Source organism: Hypanus sabinus, chromosome 15 (genome assembly GCF_030144855.1).
Source record: "Hypanus sabinus isolate sHypSab1 chromosome 15, sHypSab1.hap1, whole genome shotgun sequence".
NCBI classification, from domain to species: domain Eukaryota; kingdom Metazoa; phylum Chordata; class Chondrichthyes; order Myliobatiformes; family Dasyatidae; genus Hypanus; species Hypanus sabinus.
In genome coordinates this window covers 75,291,750-75,308,738 of record NC_082720.1, presented here as the reverse complement: position 1 = coordinate 75,308,738, position 16,989 = coordinate 75,291,750, and the positions used below count along the sequence as shown (strand labels likewise).

Here is a 16,989-nt window from a genome sequence, read left to right as displayed (position 1 = left end):
TTAGAACAAAAGTCTCCAAAATCAGAAATCAAAATAACCCATTGGATCAGCAGAAAGTGCGGAATAAGTAACATTATCATATAACAAGCATTAAAACTGAGGACTTAAAGTTTATTTTTTTATATAAATGGAGAAGTTTAGCAAACATCTTAAGTCCAGTCCACCCATCCAATAAATGCCAGTCAAAAAAGTACATGCTCTCTGGCCTAATCTAAATTCTTCGCTCTTGATCCTTTTGGAAATACTTCAGTCAACATGAAGAAGATTGAAATCCCTCAATTACCGGAGCTGGCACGTATTGGCTGCCTGAAACTGCCTTATTCTCCCTATGATTAGCTGGAGGCTTGCAGCAGATTTCTATTACTACTGAACAGTACTGTTCACTGCATTACAGTCTGACTCAATGACACTGAAAATAACTTTATCTTCTTTCTATATATTCTTCAATATTTAGTTTCTTTGCATTTATTTTGGCTCTTTTTCACTTCCTCCCACATCCTTGACAACATACACAACATTTCCAATCAGCAAAAAATAAAAAAAAATTGGAAGACCAGGCAGACAATGTGGCAATTTTATTTGTTAGAAATTGTCTAGTTATAGTCAGATGCTGGAAGGGATGCAGATCTCTTTGCACAAAAATAAAAGGAAAGAAAAAAGAAAACAAATAGTGCTAGAAATGTTATAAGACACCAAATAAACAAAGGGAGACTGATCCAATATTCAGGCATCTGAGAGTCGGCATAGCTATCCTGGGTGATTTAATCTGCCTTGATTTGACTGGAATTCATAACGGGGAAAGACTGGCTGTGTGAACAAATGTATTTAAATTGCAGAAGGAGTTCTTTTTTAAAACAATGTAGTAAGGAGCCCAGAGGGAATGCAGTATGGCATTTCATTTTAATGTAACAAATAAGAGAACAAATAAAGGAATGTTTTGGATCTAATAACCGTAATATTTTGACATTCAATTTGACATTGTCGAAGAGAGCGTAAAAAAGTTAATAGTTAATTTTTAAACGAGATGATTTTTAGAAAATCTATGGTGTAAGTCAAATGGGATGAAGTGCTGGCAGGAAAGCACATAAATGATTCCAGGGGGAAGCTGATGAGATACAGAATAAGATGAGGAATGCCACTTGCTTACTAATATTGTGAAAGCAAACAGACAAAGAAAAATGTTTTTTTTGTTAAACATAAGTAATTGTTTAAGTGTGGGCTATAGAAGAATATAAGAGTGTACATATAATGAAGGCTGATTAAGCTTGAAGTACAATTTATTTCTGGCTCGACCAACTTCACTCCAAGGTTCTCATGGCTCGAAGATGAAGGCTTCTTGACACTATATCTCAGAGTTCTTTGGAATTGACAAGAATCACAGAGAACATGTACCAAAAAAATTGTAGGTATTCAACTACAGAGTCTTACTTGATCAAAAAAAAAGTATAGTCCTTATCTCTGTCTGCATGCTGCCCATCGTCAAAATGTTCAGCCATCTTATATTGAAGAAACGGAGCCTAGCATTTGCCAGTAGGAATCTGAATTTTAAAAGGGTGCTGCTTTTAAAATAGTAAACCTACCGGCTGTATCAAATTAATATCTGTTCAAAAGAGTACCCAGAGTACTCATTTGTCCCATGTCTGTTCAAAATACATTAATTAGAAAATAAGATGGGCTACCCATTTTAATTTCACTTCCCATTCCCATTTCAGTATGTCAATCCATGGCCTCCTCTGCTATCACTATGAGGCCACACTCAGGTTGGAGGAACGACACCTTATATTCTGTTTGGGTAGCCTCCAACCTGAAGGCATGAACATCGATTTCTCAAATTTCCGGTAATGATCCGCTACCTTCACCATTCCCCATCCCTTTTCCCCTCTCTCCCCTTATCTCCTTGTTTGCTCATTGTCTCCCTCTGGTGCTCCACCTCCCTTTTTTCCTTTCTTGCTTTCTTCCATAGGCTTTTAACCTCTCCTATTAGATTCCCCCTTCTCCAGCCCTGTATCTCTTTCACCAACCAACTTCCCAGCTCCTTACTTCACCTCTCTCCCTCCCGGTTTCATCTATCACCTTGTATTCCTCCCTCCCCTCCCCCCACCTTGTAAATCTACTCCTCATCTTCTCTTCTCCAGTCTTGCTGAAGGGTCTCAGTCTGAAACGCTGGCTGTACTCTTTTCCGTAGATGCTGCCTGACCCGCTGAATTCCTCCAGCATTTTGTGTGTGTTGCTTGGATTTCCAGCATTTGCAGATTTTCTCTGTCTGCAACAAGAATGTTCAATTTGATCAAGCAACCTGGTGCTTGCACAAGTAAAAATATTAACAATGCCAGATTTTTTTAAAACAGCACCAATCCTGCATGATATTTATAGCAATTTTTACCATTCCCTCATGTCCTCATCTAGGTACTTTGTAAAAGTTGTGGAAGTACCTGCCTTCAACTCACCAGTACATTCAGAGTTTTCTCCGATTAACTGAGTTTTATCTTGTGCTCATTCACAAGGTTCAAAGTTCAAAGTAAATTTATTATCAGGTTGCTTCTGAGCTGTCATGCTTGTGGTTTCATTCATATCTGCTCCTTGTTTTGCAGGTATTTTTTTAATGAATTGTGAATTTTTATTATGTTTAAAAAACATCTGCATAAAAGTATGACTTTCACATGTGATGGACATGGTGTGATACACAAAGGTGTTGATCATGAGTAGTTTATAATACATGCAAGTCAATTTCCTGTGGCATTATACTCCAGATCCAAGATTTATATAATTTTGTCAAGTTTTATCACTATGTCCCAAAGGAATCGTTTGACAGCAAAGCTAGGACAGAGGATGACAAGCCCCAGCTCTCTGATGACATGGATATAAAAAAATAATGTTCTAAAACGCAGAAGATAAATTATGACAAAAGTAATGAAATAACATGGTTGATCACAGTCACAAATGGAGAAGGCTACTAATGAATGTATCACAACTAAGCAGACACCAGTGCAATAATAAATTAACAGAGCACTGACCATTGCTGAAACAATAAATTTGGAAGGAGCGTGCACCATTACATTAATACAACAGTGGGGGAGTGATTAGGGGGTAGCATTGGTTTATTGAGAAATTCATAGGAGAGCTGACATGTCAGTCAGCTAATCGATAAATTAATGAAGAATAATGTGCCAGTGATCAATTGCATTCACACAGGAGCATGGGGGGGATGAATGAATAAATTAATACAGCAGTGGGGATGAGCGAGATAATGAATGAATAAAGCAAAGTCACCAGTGAAATAATTTATTCATGCAACTTTATTGTGTGTTGCTTGCCTTGACTAATGCACCTTCTAGGAATGGGCGTTCTAACTGCATTAACAGAAGGCAGAGGAAACAGCAATTTGTTGCCGCACAAACAACGATGCCCAGAATGCAAAAGAGAATAGCAAATGGGCAGTGGAAATGAAGCATTAAAACCGCTGGGAGAGTGCCCATGGAACTTAGCTCACCTTTGATTTTGGAATTGGCTCAGGAAATAGAGCAAAGAAGCTTTTAAGATCGGTGAATTGCTGCATGATTGGGGATTGCAGTGGAGTGGAAGGGTCAAATACTGATGGGTCTGAAAAATAGAACAGCAGTGAGACTGCTGCAGCACCATAGTGCAGTGGTTAGCGTAATGCTTCACAGTGCCAGAATCAAAATCTGCTGCTGTCTGTAAGGATTTTGTGCAATCTCCCTGTGACCTTTTGGGTTTCCTCTTCGTGCTCTGGTTTCCTCTCACTTTCTAAAGACGTATGCGTTGGGATTAGTAAGTTGTGGGTATGCCCTATTGGCGCTGAAACATAAAAACATAAGAAATAGGAGCAAGAGTAGGCCATCTGGCCCATCAAGCCTCCTCTGTCATTCAATAGGATCATGGCTGATCTGGCCATGGTCTCATTTCCACCTAGCTGCCTTGTCCCCATAACCCTTGATTCCCCTACTATGCAAAATGGCAATGTTTGCAGGCTGCCCCCAGCACTACTTGGTCTGTGTTGGTCAGTGATACAAACAATGTACTTCACCAAGAAGGTTCTCAGATATCCAGGTGATTGTATATCAAGCTATAGTACATTGAATTTAATAAAATAGAAGTATGGTAAAGAAGATATTTAACCATGAGCATGAACTTGAGGGGCCAAAGGACCTGTTTCTCTTAGTTTAGGTTAGGGGGCAAGGCAAAAAACTGCCACCTAATGCTGTGACAAGTGGATTGACCTTTTCAGTTCTTAAAACATTGACATAATTTTCTGGCATTTAGAATGTTGATACGCTGTGAAAACTGTTTTGCCATGACAAACCATGAAGAATAATGAAGTGATGGAAAATTATGACAACTAGAAGAAAGGATTATAGATGGGGAATGTGCATAATGTGTTCAACCCCTCAAAATGCATGGCAGTTTGCTAACCATGCCACCTCCATCTGCAGTTCTCGAGGCTCACTAATGTCATCAATATGACAACCCATCAACTAGGTGCAGTACCTCTATGAAAATGTAACGTTATGATTAACTACAATACAGTAAGGATTTCTGTTGCTGCAATTTATCTATCAGAAATACTGTAGCTGCATATCAAAAATAAATCAAAAGAATGCACCGAATGAGTATCTGCAAATACCTCCTCAATTTCTTCATTTGTGTTAACCACTATAGGGAACACATTTAAACTGTTCACTAGTGGCTTTAGTTTCCAAATAAATGTAGGACAATTAACTGCTTCTTCCTATATTCAATTACATTGACACATCCAAGCTCCTTGCTTTTTCATTGGCTTACATGGGCCATTTTAACTTCCAAACTACAATGAAATTCAATATATTTATAAATTACCTCTATATTTCGAGCATTACATATGGTAACATTTAATATAGTTGATCAGTTTGGCTGCCATCGGTTCAAAAATTAGCAGAGCATTAGGCTAAATATTTCAGAGATGCTGACTTTATGAAGGATTCTTATAAATATTGATAAATTGCATTGGCATCATCTCAGTCCAGTCAGTGGTTGGCATCTATTATAATCTGGTTTGGGACAGGCCTTCTATCTTTTGTCCATTTTTAAATTGAATAAGTTAGTAGGCTAATTGGTCATTATAAACTGTCCCGTGATTAGGCTTGGGTCAAATTGTTGGGTGGCACGACTTGAAGGGCCTATTCTGTACTATATCTCTAAATAAATAAATAATGATCGTCTAAGTATGGGAATTAACAGTTGAAACTCGATGCCTCACCTATATGACATAGCACCGTTTAACAAAAATCATTACAGAAATAGTTATTATTTATAAACTCCAAACTATAGTCTGTTGCATAGACTGAGTAATTTTATTTTAATATACAGATGAAAAATAGTCGGGTTTCAAAAGAATGAATGTCTATCTCCAAAGCTGGACTGCCTGGTTCAAAACACGTGAGGCAAAACTTCATGGGCAGCAAAAAATTCACCCCAAAATAATGAGAAATACTTATACTTCAGCGGGGTATTTTCAGTTCTACTTCACAACTTTAATAACCATGTGCTACAATGATGACAGGGCTCTTGATTGCAGCCCCCAGGCCATAAGTCTCCAGGTGGATGTATGTGCATTTGTACATAATCACGTTACCAATGAGAAGCAGCCATTTGACCCAACCACTTGTGCAAATGGCTGTGAAGCAGGCAGATGTTTTCACCATCTCATTGCTGCTGAGCCTGCCCATCTCAGTAATTGCACTCCATTTCCTGCTTGGTAGCAGAGATTACACATTGCCTGACTTCTTCCAAATTATATCTCGAATCTTGAAAGTTGAGGTGGGAATCACGTAAGCTGAGCACACACACATGCTTGGGACATGCTACCACAAGTCACAAGCAAGGAATGTTCTTACAATAATTACTATATGACCTTATAGAAAATTCCTGTGGATTGTAAATTTTTTATTAGGATTTGAAATTTGCAAATGCAGCAGCAAAAGATTTGTGCTGGCAGTCTCAAATGGTCTACATACAGATTCCAGAAAACTTCAGCCACTGGGAATCTGGCCAGCTTGGCAGAAACCTTAGTGGCCAGTAGCTATCATACATTAGGTTTAATCTTTATTATGAAGCACAACACTCTCTTTGAAAATAAATACATATTTTTCATATAACTTAAAATATTTTAATTGAAATAAATCTACGCACATTAATCGGTCTCGGCCATGAGTGACTAGAATGCCCATGTATTTTTCAAATATTTTTAAAAATATCAAATCATGTATGTCCAAAACAGGAGGTTACCTGGTTTTTAGTTTTGAAGATTATCATGGGGAAAAAAAATTACATTTGCTGCAGCAGAGATAGATGATTAAATGAGAAAGTTAAAGATCTAACAGTTGAGAGATTTATATTTGTCACTGAAGTTGAGATACAGGATTGATCTCACAGGAAAATGCTCTAAATTCTGAATCAAGTGACTGAGATTATCTTAAATCATGGCCACCAAGTTTGGCAGTCCTGCACAAAAACAGAACTCACAGAACTTTTTATCGTAATTTGCACTTTGAAGGTGAGCTCGCTAATGACAAAGCACAGACATGCTGGGATTACCATGTAATGGCGGGCTGTATACGCTGAAAATGCACCAAAACAGACCCACTTCTTACAGCAAACATCATCTCAAATAATTTCATTGATGAGGAAAAACTAACGCAAACATTAAGGACCATTAATTAAAACGAAATGATTTTACTGACAGTGTTTTTTAGTATTTTATTATAATTTTTTCAACTATTTTATGAATTCTAGTATTTCTGGTTGAGAATGCTATTCAAAAATTTTGACAGGTTTTGCCAGAAGATTCTTTAGTGCACAGCTATTAATATGGTTTACTCGCAGCTGCATCCTCAGTTAATAGTAATTGGGGATAAATGTCAAAATATAAACATTTATAGTGACATATGATATGTTTTTAAAGAATTGTTTATGAAGGTGGATCTGTGAAAGATAAATTCTTCGATCAGTGGCATTTTGCTTCATCAAAATAAGTACCTATTTCCCATGACTTCTCCAACCAAATCTGTTTGAGATTTTAGCCAATGGAAAACAGCCAATAAAATCTTATTTTATTGATACTGAATTAGGTAATAGTTTAAAAACACTTGAGTCCTGATCTGTAGCTAATGACTGTCAACCTGGCATTCACACACATGATCACCAACTTGAGCTGATAACTCACTAAGCTCTGGCTGCACTTCAGAAACTGAACTGAACTAAATGAATGAGCAGATGAGTATAATGAAGAGAAACATGCTCCTGGATTATTTACAACTCATTCAAGGCAGACTCAGCGCAGGTACATTTTATTCCTTGTTTCACAGAAAAGCTTTGTATTAACCTTCTTTGAAGAAGAAGCCTTCTTTCACATTGAAGAAAAAGATCCGTTGCAAATAAAAATAAAATCCAAATACAACTTCTCACATCTGTAGAATAACAGCCAATCAGGACCACTGAAGCAAACAATATAACTGTGTCAAAAAGATAATTAAATGTATTTATGGATGGAAATAGGATTGAGGGCTATGAGGGGTAGTGGTCTACAAAAGAGGGATGGGCATATTGGCCAAATGCCCAGTTCCTGTTCCTAATAATATTGTACTACCATTCTTTCAATCTTGTATGTAAATTACTCTGAGCATACAGATGGCACAGCAGCTTTTGGCTCTCGTGATAATGTAGGCTTGAATCTATGCTTCCTCGCAAGATTCTTTGAGTATATTATTTTCCAGATTTTGAAACGCACTCTGGTTTTGATGAGATGAGTACTGTGATTCTGCAGCATTGCTCTCTAAATAGTTCATATAACAGTGGGAAAGAGAAAGGAAAACTCTTTCATGGAATCCTTTCATGAATTGAGAAAGGGCTGGGACAGAGACCATAGTATAAGCACATAGACACTTTGATACTGGAAATCATGCATCAAATACTTCCCTGTAAACTTCCCTATCCTTGGATGTGACTCATGGCCAAATAGTCAACCTTTCACAATATCAACAGGTCGTTCAGCAAGGCGAGGAATTATGTTTGACTTGAATCTGACAGCACAAACATGTATATGGCAAATGGGAAATTGGTTGCTCTTTTAAAAATGACGATAATCTCAAGCTTTCTAGGTTAATTGTAATATTCCATGGCTAATCCAAGTCCACACTGTTGTACAGATCCACTAACAGTGGGTGCTGCATTCCTGAACAGAGCCAAAATAGCAGTTTCATGAATGAAGGCAAATGCCTTTTTTCCAACCAATATTGCTCCTTATCACAAATTGAAGAATGCGTCATGGCATCAGGAAGGGAAGACTGGTTTCAAATGGCTTCTGGTTTCTGATCAGGGTCCTGGGTGGGAACTTGTCAGGTACATGGGGCCTGAAGGATATCCCCAGGGATGTTCAAGAGAGAAGTTGAGAAGGACGTGCCTGTAAGTCGTTCCAACACCATACTCCTCCAGCAGGACCATTTACATTCCACTTGAAGCAGACCTTGCATTTGCTGTGAATATCCACATAAATGAGTGGGCCTGTGTCATGTGTAGGTGGAGCTCAACTGACCTCTGCGGAAGTGGCAATTACACACGTCTAGGTGCCCCCCGGTGATGCCATTTATGCAGTAAACTCAGAAACCATATGTTGTCGTTTGGGGATCGGTGGGCTAAGACGTTGGTTTTACAATAAAATTCTGTCATGTAATACTTATAAAACTTGGCACTGCATATCAACAATTCTAATGCACTGTGAGAAGTCAGGAGAGTATCTTCTGCAAAAATGGACCATGATAACTTAAAAAGTACAAAGGCATTTAAATAAGTTAATTTTCAACCATGTGAGCAAAAACATTACACATAGTTTCAAATACTCTGAGCTGGACGGGGAAGAAATCAGCTTGGCCACCTATTTGCGACATTCTTTAAAGAAAATGATGTCATTGATCTGATGACAATGACAAGGTCAGGCTAATCTATAATGTCCTCTCGCCAACAGGTTGCCGATTACTGACGCTGGCTGACCAGACCAGTTTATCAAGATAATAATGTGCTTCTGGCATGTTTGGAAATGCTGTTTACAATGAATAAACATCTCAAGGAATAACCTGAAGGGAAGTGATTGACAAGATGAAGATTGTTTATTCTACTTCCAACTATCAGAATATTAACATGACTGAATTAGCAGAAGCTTCAGCTGAAACTACAGTAAGAGTATTAAATCTCATGTAACAATCTCTCTCTTGCTTTTCCAGCTTGAAAATAAATATGACATAACAGAAAATCATGAGTAACAGGGAAGAGGTCAGCCATAAATTCTTCAACAATGAGCTGAAAACAATGAAATTACTGGAAAGCTTTGACTTTGCTAATGGTAAGACATTGTCTTCCTCCTATGACAGAATAGAATGAACTCTCTGCAAGGTAGTACAGCTGAGATCTAAAGTTTGTTACATTGTAAATGTAATACCTCGGTTAAGATTTCTACTGCTATCCTGCAAGGTATTTTTAGTTCAGCAGTTTTCTGTAAAAGCAGTATGTTCTGTAAGTAAGAGTGCTCTGGCTTTGGCACAAGATAAGTAGATATGTTGTTCAACCTTAGGAATGTTGTGTTAGCTAATTGTCTTGGTACATGTTGTAACTTCCTGCAATGGGATGCAGTAGAAGATTCAAGAGACCTGGGCTGGAACAGATTTCTGAAGGATAGTAGTCTGGTTTCGGATCTTTTGGCAGGAGCTGTGGAGCACAAGGAAAGATGCTGGTAGAGTGCTGCTCAAAGGAGACACCTGTTGTAACAGGTGCTTTGTGCAGATGAATGGTTCTGAGGAGGAAGTGGCAATACTCCTGAGTTATCCAGTTTCTTCAAGGTGGTCTTGGTGGGAAGTTCGAACTGTGGCTGGTGTCTTTCTTGCTGAACTGGGGTTCAGCACGTGAGTAAAGCGATACAGCCATCTACTCCAGTAGTCAGTTCCAGCGTTTATGAGCACATTTAGATTGGTTTAACTGCAATGAACCCTTACGTTTTTCTTTTCTTCTTCTGTTAACTGCTTGTTAAAATTGAAATATTGGTAAATATATTCTCCTTGTAATTTTATGCCGGTGTACAATCTGTTGTTTTTCTGGTGACTGATAACGTTGCATGGGGCAGTATTTACACACCATTCACTAAAATCAATGTTCCTTAATCAGAACATGTCAACTTTCCCGTTTTGCTGAACCTAAATCATACTGACCCTAAACACGTGTTGCTTATAAAAGGTGGCCTTCTCACCGCTAAGTCGGCTAACAAGCCAAGTTTGCATATGATCCTCGGTGAGAAGGTTGCATACATACAATCTTCAATATTGGTTATTAGAATGCACAGAAATGGTGAATGCTTCGAGGTCCATGTGTTAAATAAATTAATCTGAATCTGAATTTCCTGTTATTGCAGCAAGTGTGAGGAGACACTTCCCACTAGTGTGGATGACAGCAGATACAATCCTACTTAAAAACTCAGCGCCATCCGGGATAAAGCAGCTCAGATGATTGGCTCATTTGTTAAACATCAGATACCTCTCCCACAAGAACTTCATGACTGATGTGTGTATGATCTAGAAAATGCATGATGGCAATGCACCAAAACTATTTTGAGATCTTTGGATTCCAAACTTGCAATTTTTACCACACAGGAAGATAATGGGCTCAAATTCAAATTCAAACTCAATAACTGGAGCTCCTTCCCAGCTTGGAAATACTCCTCAAAGCCACTAGCACTATGTATTGGAGCTCTATTGTGACTGTGATCTTCATCACTGGAGAGATGCCGAAGCCAGAGATATAGAAGTCTTCATTCATCATGACAAGCAGGTATTCTCCTAGAGGCCCAATTAGTAGGGTCTCCCAAACTCAAAGTACGTCATATTTTATACCCGTAAGATCCAAGGTAACAGCAGGTAATTCAATGCGATTTTAATAGTTAAAATGACAATATTTACTTCAATCATTCTGAGTCTGACAATGCTTCAGTAAGTTACATGTCTACATAGGGAAACAGCTTTGAATGTTCAAACACCTTTGCTGGGACAAAGCCATTTACAAGGAAGTTCTAAAGGCTTCTCAGAATTCCAAACTCCAATAGTAATATTGTGAGGCTGGACTCTGTGTATACAAATAACCTAACCATTGATGTTACAAATATGCCTGTGACCATATTTGATGTGTAAAGTGACAAAATGTATCTTGTTTGCAAGCTTCCTTGAATTCAATCATAATGGTTCAAAATAACTTGGCCCATGTTGTCTTTCTGGATGCAGGCCACAATCCAATTGTCTTATGTTTGGCTGATGGTAACTTCACTTTACAAACTAGATCTCTTGAGCAGCCAGCCCCCTGTGGGTCAGCAGCATTTGCTCTGTAGAGAGTGCTATTGCTTTGCAAAGCTGTCCTTTTAACTTCAAGCTGATTGCTGCTTCCAGTTTACATTAGGAACTGAACAATAGTTCTTGATTGAATCTGCAATTGGTTGTGCTATATTCACATCATACCATAACTCTGGAATCCCTAACTCTCTCTACCTTTAACACCTGGATGGACATCAGCCAGTGCTGGAAGAAGAACAAGGATACCCAGTGTCTGCAGAATATGAGTCAAAAACTGTACATGAGTCTGAAGACCCACAGTCAGTGTTTTCAGGCCAGCTTCTTCTCTTCTGAGATCAGATTACTAAACAGTTCATAACCCATGAACATGATCTCATTTTTCATCTTTTGCACTATTTATAACTTCTGCAATTTGCAGTTATTTTATGAAATTTCTTGCCGCAAAACAAATCTTATCAAAATGTCTTTTATTATAAACCTGATTCAGATTCTGAGTAAGATGAGCAAGAAGAAGAACATGGCTAGGAGATGATGTCCCTGCTTAACATGCACAGCCTCAACTCCAAACTGAGCCAAGGAGTTAGGCATCCATTCTCCCGAAGATGAGGAATATCAAATTTTTAAGAAAGCTTTATGACATCAGTTTACCAAAGTAAGATGTCCCTTTCCACACTATAATCCTTCAGCTTTCCAAAGATAAAAAGAATGGGCATTGTTTGGAACTCCAGCAGTGACTAAATGTCTCTTTAATGGCTTTCAGTCAATTTGGCTGTACTTTATAAAACGTACCATGTAAGACCCTTTACATCACTGCCATCCCTCCAGCCTTCAAAACTGAGCCATTCATTGAAGCTTCCATCATTTTTTCCCACATTAATAAAAGGTTTTTGAACATTTTCTACATTAAAGAGATCATGTAAATACAAACCACTTTTGTTAAAACAGCATGTGTCTGTGTGTGGTGTCCCATTGGTGTTCTGTGTGTTTCTGAAAATACAAAGCTTCAATAATAAAATGGAAATGGAAATAAAATTGAAATAAAAGGTTGGCAAGGAGTAACAACAACATTAGTTTCATTGTGGTGCTCACAAGACATCAATCAAAAATAGATCTCATTTTGTACTTGTTAAATGAATCCTTAACTACCTACTAGACAGAGTGTTAAAAAAAAATCCGGTGTTACTCCACATAACTGAACTTGGCTCTCTCTCTGTAATCTGGCAAACTTAATTCTTTAACCAATAACTGGTTGTATATCTAATTACTAGTCATGAAATGCTGCTGGCACAAAAAGGTCATTATATTCCCCTGTATAACAACAATCCCTGTACTTCAAAAGTCATTAAATTGATGAAGAACTTTGAAATATTTAAGGGCACCGATGTGGCACCTAACAAGTGAATGACAACTGCCTGGTAATTGTATTGCATCCATCACAATGCATTAAAATGGTGCAACAACACGATGCCAGCAACCATTTTGATTACTGGGCAGGAGTGGCACAGCTTGCAGAGATGCTGCCTCACAATGCACGAGACTGGTTCAATCGTGATCTTCATGCATTTGGCACTCAAAGGACTAGAGAGCAGAAACAATCGATTTAAAGAATCAGCATTGTCAAATCCAGAAGTACTTTTGGCTGTAGGGGGTGGGGTCAGGGTTTGTATTAGAGAAGAAAACTGAGCAATTAATTGAAGAATCAAAAGAATCAGCAGAAAAGTTGCAGGTGAGGCGTAAACCAGAGAAGAGGTGGTTCAAGGTTGACTGGAGAGTGGAGAAGGAATTGCCAGGAATGGTGATCAGTAACTTATTTACCATGGTCTCATGGTTAAGCCCAGTGACAGGTGCGAAAGAGCAACATTGACCAAGCTCCCCTCCAATGTTGCAGCAGAACATTGCATAGTGAATGATGTCATTCCACACATCCCTGACAAGAGAATTGCATCAGAATTGCATGAGTCATGAGAGGAATTGCTCAGTAAACCTTCATTTGTGAAAGGATTTGAGAAAAGTCACTTTTACCCAGAATGTCACAAAAATAATCAATATTTTAATGCAAAACATTGGAAGTTAGTTTACATGCAATAACCTTTTGAAGATAGATATTATAGCATTTAAATGTGGAAAGAGATTATGACTATCAGGACAATGAGTATATACCATTTGTTGATAGTAAACAAACAGTGCATCAACATGAATATGTAACTTGAATGGAGAAAAAGAGGGAGAGCTAGAACAATTTAGAATTTAGTGCTCTGGTACAAAGTTTCTGTATTTGGCATTGGAAGGCATACTGTGAATAGCAGAAAGTTTAAATTAGGATTGCCTAAAAGGGTCAATACCAAAGAAATTCAGGCACCTTGAAGGGTTGGGGTGCTGGAGAGGATTGCAAGGAAAGGAATGAGCAACATCGTGGAAGGCTTGCAAACAGGATTAAGAAGACTAAAAATGAGACAACACTCAAAGTTTTTGAAAACGAATAAAGTTGACACATCAGTTGTGGTTCAGTGGTAACAGATTAATAGAAACACAGAAAATCTACAGCATAATACAGGCCCTTCCACCCATAATGCTATACCAAACATGTAACTACTTTAGAAATTACCTAGGGTTACCCATAGCCCTCTGTTTTACTAAGCTCCATGTACCTATCCAGGAGTCTCTTAAAAGACCCCATCGTATCCACCTCCACCACCGTCGCCAGCAGCTCATTCCACATGCTCACCACCCCCTGCATAAAAAAACTTACCCCTGACATCTCTTCTGTACCTACTTCCAAGCACTTTAAAAATGTTAGCCATTTCAGCCCTGGGAAAAACCCTCTGACTATCCACACAATCAATGCCTCTCATTATCTTGTACACCTCTATCAGGTCACATCTCATCCTCCACCGCTCCAAGGTGGAGTTCACTCAGCCTATTCTCATAAGGCATGCTCCCCAATCCAGGCAACATCCTTGTAAGTCTCCTTTGCACCCTTTCTATAGTTTCCACATCCTTCCTGTGGTGAGGTGACCAGAACTGAGTGCAGTACTCCAAGTGGGGTCTGACCAGGGCCCTATAAAGCTGTAATTTTATTTCCTTTATTTTAATTTAACAGCTGCAAGGTAATGTTTCACCTGAGTCAAACTATCGTACTTTCAAATTCCACTGTGGTGTGACCTATCAGTGTAATATTTTAAATGCCACTTGTGATGCTATCTTTTTGAAAGAAGCTAGGGTCCAGATAGGTCTTCCAGGAGGATTGAAACTGACAGTATTCGACTATTTTAAGAAAAGTTCAAAGTAAGTTTATTATCAAAGTACTTATATATGACCATATACAACTCTGGGATTCATTTTCTTGCAGATGTTCACAGTAAATACAAGAAACACAAAATAGAACCAATGAAAGGCTGCACCCATCTGTATGGACAAACAGTCAATGTGTAAAAGACAACAAACTGAGCAAATACAAAAATAAAGAAAATATTGTTATTATTAATAATAATAATAAATAAACAATAAATATCGAGAACACGAGATGAAGAGTCCTTAGGTTGTGGGAGTAGTTCAATGATGGGGTGAGTGAAGTTATCTTCTCTAGTTCAAGAGCCTGATGGTTATGGGGTAACAACTATTCCTGAACTTCGTGATGTGGGCCCTGAGACTCCTTCCTGATGGCAACAGTGAGTAAAATGCATGGCCTGGATGGTGGGGGTACGTGATGGTGGATGCTGTTTTCCTCTGACAGTGCTCCACGCAGCTGTGCCCAATAGTGGGGAGTGCTTTACCTGTGATGGACTGGGCTTTATCCACTACTTTTGTAGGTTTTTCTGTTCAAGGGCATTAGTGTTTCCATTTTAGGCTGTGATGCATCCAGTCAATATACTTTCCACCACACATCCAGAGAAAAACATAGAAACATAGAAAATAGGTGCAGGAGTAGGCCATTCGGCCCTTCGAGCCTGCACCGCCATTCAGTATGATCACGGCTAATCATTCAACTCAGAACCCTGTACCTGCTTTTTCTCCATACCCCTGATCCCTTTAACCACAAAGGCCATATCTAACTTCCTCTTAAATATAGCCAATGAACTGGCCTCAACTGTTTCCTGTGGCAGAGAATTCCACAGAAGAAGTTTTTCCTCATCTCGGTCCTAAAAGGCTTCCCCTTTATCCTTAAACTGTGACCCCTTGTTCTGGACTTCCCCAACATCGGAAACAATCTTCCTGCATCTAGCCTGTCCAATCCCTTTAGAATTTTATACGTTTCAATAAGATCCCCCCCTCAATCTTCTAAATTCCAGTGAGTATAAGCCTAGTCAATCCAGTCCTTCTTCATATGAAAGTCCTGCCATCCCAGGAATCAATCTGGTAAACCTTCTTTGTACTCCCTCTATGACATGAATGTCTTTCCTCAGATTAGGGGACCAAAACTGCACACAATATTCTAGGTGCAGTCTCACCAAGGCCTTGTACAACTGCAGTAGAACCTCCCTGCTCCTGTACTCAAATCCTTTTGCTATGAATGCCAACATACCATTTGCCTTTTTCACCATCTGCTGTACCTGCATGCCCACTTTCAATGACTGGTGTACAATGACACCAAGGTCTCGTAGCATCTCCCCTTTTCCTAATCGGCCACCGTTCAGATAATAACCTGCTTTCCTGTTCTTGCAACCAAAGTGGATAACCTCACATTTATCCACATTAAATTGCATCTGCTATGAACTTGCCCACTCACCTACTCTATCCAATTCACCCTGCATCCTCTTAGCATCCTCCTCACAGCTAACACCGCCGCCCAGCTTTGTGTCTTCCGCAAACTTGGAGATGCTGCATTTAATTCCCTTGTCTAAATCATTTATATTGTAAACAACTGTGGTCCCAGCACTGAGCCTTGCGGTACCCCACTAGTCACTGCCTGCCATTCTGAAAAGGTCCCTTACTCTAGCTACTGTTTGGAATCCTGTATATAACTCCCATCAGGGTCTTTTTACCCTTGCAGTTTCTTAACTCTCACACAATGATTCTACATTGTCTGATCCTAGAATACTGTATATCACCTCTTTCTGAGAATTTGATTCTTTTTTTTTCCAGCAAAGCCTCTCAGTCTACCTGCCTACCCTTTCAACACTTAGCTTACCATTGGATGTTAATCTCCCAACTATGATCTTTCAGCCACAACACAACGATGCCCACAACATCATGCCTGCCAATCTCTAACTGTGCTAAAAGATTATCTACCTTATTCTGTGTGCTGCATCCATTCAAATATAACACCCTCTTCATCATCCTGTGTTCATCACCCTCTTTGATTTTGGCCCCATTACACTTCAACTCATCCCACTGACTGCAATTTTGCTCTATCATCTTCCTCACAGTCTCATTACCCACTGCTTTGAGTTGTATACCAACTGGCCCATCCTTAGCCCTATCACTCTAGTTCCCAACCTGCTGCCAAATTAGTTTAAACTCTTCCCAATAGCTCCAGCAAAGATATTGGTTCTCCTTGGTTTCAGATGTAACCCAAACTTGTCATTGTTTGGAGGCTTGCATGCCTCAATGGTGCAGAGAGCGATGTTGGCTGGAGTCAAGGCATGATCCACTGGTGTTCCAGGTTTGGGGG

General features: G+C 39.0%; 1 protein-coding gene and 1 long non-coding RNA gene across 2 annotated transcripts in view; one reads left to right on the top strand and one right to left on the bottom strand.

Annotated features, from left to right (window-relative positions):
- Positions 1–12,325, top strand: part of LOC132405599 (uncharacterized) — a 55,018-nt gene extending 42,693 nt beyond the window's left edge. Inside the window, exons 3-4 of the long non-coding RNA XR_009515923.1 lie at positions 9,017–9,391; positions 10,451–12,325. This is a non-coding gene — a long non-coding RNA (uncharacterized LOC132405599). The remainder of the gene's footprint in view (positions 1–9,016; positions 9,392–10,450) is intronic.
- LOC132405597 (teneurin-2-like) overlaps positions 1–16,989 on the bottom strand; it is a 1,448,984-nt gene that overhangs the window by 466,814 nt on the left and 965,181 nt on the right. The window lies entirely within an intron of this gene.